This window comes from Limulus polyphemus, unplaced genomic scaffold, assembly GCF_000517525.1.
Source record: "Limulus polyphemus unplaced genomic scaffold, Limulus_polyphemus-2.1.2 Scaffold4, whole genome shotgun sequence".
Taxonomy (NCBI): domain Eukaryota; kingdom Metazoa; phylum Arthropoda; class Merostomata; order Xiphosura; family Limulidae; genus Limulus; species Limulus polyphemus.
The window spans coordinates 1657372-1660816 of record NW_013665614.1 but is presented as its reverse complement, the minus strand read 5'-3'; the positions used below and the strand labels follow the sequence as shown (position 1 = coordinate 1660816).

Here is a 3445-nt window from a genome sequence, read left to right as displayed (position 1 = left end):
GGTATACCCAGTGGTTTGCGTATTATTGATAAAGGATTCCACTATCAAGAAGAAAATAACCCCAAACACTCGTCCAACCTATGCAGAAATTACTTAGCTAAGAAAGAAGCTACTGGAGTCATTCAAATGATGCAATGGCTCCCACAGAGCCCCGATCTTAACCCAATTGAGTAGATCTGGGACTTGATAGCTCAAAAACTTGAAAAATCAAAAGTGGGGTGTATTAGAGACACTTGGAGTAAAATCCCAAAGACACTTTGATTAAATATGTTGCAACAATGCCTGAAAGACTGTCTGCAGTTATCAAAGCAAAAGGGACACACAAAATATTAAATGTTTTCTGAACTCAAGCACTTTCACTGAGTTTCTGTTGTATTAGATATGAAGATTAATAAGCTTTTGATGTCTCACCAGGGATATTCCTTCCATTGTTCTTTGAAAGTAGCCCGAAATCTAATTTTTGACTTTGTCCTAACACTTTTGCACAGTACTGTATTTAAAAAAAAATTTAAGATTAAGTTTGTCGACCAACTAACCCTATAAAAAGGCAGTTTTAGTTAAATAATCAAATTGCTTTTAATGGGATTTCTTTATTGCTATGTGTTGCCCATAAGCATCAGCTTATAAATAACATGACTGATGAGTTGCGTTCCAAGCGGGAGAAGTTAAGATAATGTTATTTAGAGATGATAATCAATCTAAGATTTCGTTTTAGGTCACCACGTGCTCATTATCGCCACACGATTACAGCTGAGGAACAAGAAGAATCTAAATTGCCTTTTTTTTAGATCTAGAGGTTATCAACCTGAACAACAGGTTAGAAATTATATACTACCACAAATCAACATATTACGGTCTGTACTACATTCATACCTGATTGTTACAAAATTTACTTAATAAACATTTTAATTCATAGAGCGTATAAATTTACCAGCTCATATTGCAACTTTCATGATGAAGTAATCGGTATTAAAAATACTTGATCAAAAATGCTTTCCCTCTAGCATTCATCAACAAAAGTATTTTTGAATATATTATAAATGTTTACAATTCCTAAATGCCCTGTCGCCTTGGTGTTACTCTTCTCTAGTTCTCCTGGCATCAAACTAATAAGAAAAACTAAGAACATTGTGCAATCAACTTATCTCCAAGTCAGCCTAAGAGTAATCTTCAAACCGAACAAAATAAATAACATATTTACTGGTGTATAAGACGATACTTTTTACTCTTAAAATAATGTCTGATTTTACCCCTCGTCTCATACACAGGTTTAAATACAAAAGTTCCAGTAAGGACTCTACGGTTAATAGCCCATTTAACTAAACTACGTGTTACTTTTACTTTGCTTTTTGAGTAAGGGCGTTGCAATAACATATTTGTAATTGTATCATTTGTCTCGATTCTTCATAACTAGAATTTATTTATCTCACACGCTAGTTAAAATTAATCAAGACATTTTTTATTTAAAATGTATTGATCTCATCCTTCATACTAAAATATTGCTAATATTATATATAAAAAAAGTTAGTTTCTGTAACGTACACTAATTTTGTAAACATATTTTTATAGTAGATCACTATATCGTAAGGTTTAGTATTTTTTTGTAATAGAAAAAAAAGAGTGCAACTGTGATTAAAACTTTGTAAAGTTGTTTATGCCACATTGAGCTGTCTAGCTCTTTAAGAACATAAAAACCACACTTATGGTTGTATTGATTACTCCAGAGCACAGGTTAGCACAGTTTAAAAATAACTTCTAAGAAGAGCTTTACAAAAGTTACGTCCTAGACTTGCTTGACAATAGAGGTCGTCCTATACACCGAACCTCAAAAAGAAATACACTTAATTTACTCATGGGATCGTCTTATACACCGACAAATATGGTATGCAAATTTTCCCTTTTCAAACACAAAATCAATAAGTGAAGGAATAATATATTCTTTTACAGATATTAGATAATTAAGGATTTCATTTTAGCTCACCACATGTTTATTACCATCACAAAATGATTAACAAGTGAAGAAATGATGTTTGTTATTACAGTTAATAGATAATCTAGGATTTCATTTTAGCTCACCACATGTTCATTACCATCACAAAATGATTAACAGGTGAAGAAATAATGTTTTTTATTACAGTTAATAAATAATCTAGGATTTCATTTTAGATCAACACATGTTCATTACCACCACAAAATGATTAACAGGTGAAGAAATAATGTTTTTTTTTATTATAGATAATAGATAATCTAGGATTTCATTTAGGTCACCTCGTGTTCATTACTGCCGCACAATGATCAGCAGGTAAAGGAATAACGTTTTTTTTGTTGTTTTTTGCAGATAATAAATAAACAAGGATCCCATTTTAAGTTACCACGAGTTCATTATCACCACACAATGATCAAGAAAGCTTTTAGACAACCCTTTAAACGCTGTTGGATTTGAAAAGCAAAAACGAACTCAATGAAATTGTAAGTTATCACTCTTATTATTTGTAAATGACTTTGTCATATAGAACTGAGAACGTCATTTCATTAAACACTATTTTGTACTATACTGGATTATCCAATAAATTGTCTTGTTGCACGTCTTCTATCATATTTTTCAAACTTATGAAATTCCTTTACCAAAAAACGGGCCGCTGTCGTTTATCTATATAGATTTTGCCTCTATTGCCGTTATTTATTCAGTGTAAAACACACGTCAACTGCCCCTAAATATTAACAGTAAATTACAATCTCTTGTCATACTTCATTACATTAAATGCATGTATTAAAAACAGTAGTAGTTTTTTTGCTCCGAAAAGTACAGCAGAAAAAAATAAGCAGCCAAATAAACTACCACATTGATAACTTTTACAGATATATAATATGAATGTAAACAACTCATTTTTTTTGTCTTAACCTGTTTATGGACATTATATTACTTTTGAAAGAAAGGAACCAGAGTATATAGACTCAAACTATATTACATGCTTGTTAATAATTTTTAATCAACATCCCGTGGTAGAATAGCGGCAAGTCTACGGACTTACCACTCTAAAATCCAGGGTTCAATTCCCCGCAGATATCTCAATGTGGCTTCGATCTAAAACGAACCAACAATCCCGATCAAATATGCGAGATATAAATGTAGAGCATCAAATACACTGGCCTGCGAAGTTAAACTTCATAAAAGTTGTTTTAGTTTTAATAACGGACTTTCCATAATTCAGCTACACAGATTTCGAAAGTAATATTCTTTTTTTTTTCTATCACGTAAGGATTTTTTTAGAAATCGGGAAGAAAAAGCTTTTACTTAGGTCAACTTATTATTGTGTTTACCACAATGAATTTTTTTTATTATTATGTTTGTTAACAAAAATACAAACAAACTGAAGAAAATCATCCTGATTTTGTTTGTGTGAAATCTACGTCTTTTAGTCTCAAAACTACGCGTTGTGGTCTT

At 31.4% G+C, this 3445-nt stretch overlaps 1 protein-coding gene across 2 annotated transcripts in view; it reads left to right on the top strand.

The window, feature by feature from the left end:
• The window catches only part of LOC111089202, a 21610-nt gene that overhangs the window by 9767 nt on the left and 8398 nt on the right, over positions 1–3445 (top strand). The window contains exon 2 of one of the 2 annotated variants that reach the window (XM_022401263.1): positions 2339–2469. The exons of the other annotated variant lie outside the window; for it this stretch is intronic. The gene's annotated coding sequence lies outside the window, so the exon portion shown is untranslated. The remainder of the gene's footprint in view (positions 1–2338; positions 2470–3445) is intronic. 2 annotated transcript variants of the gene reach the window in all.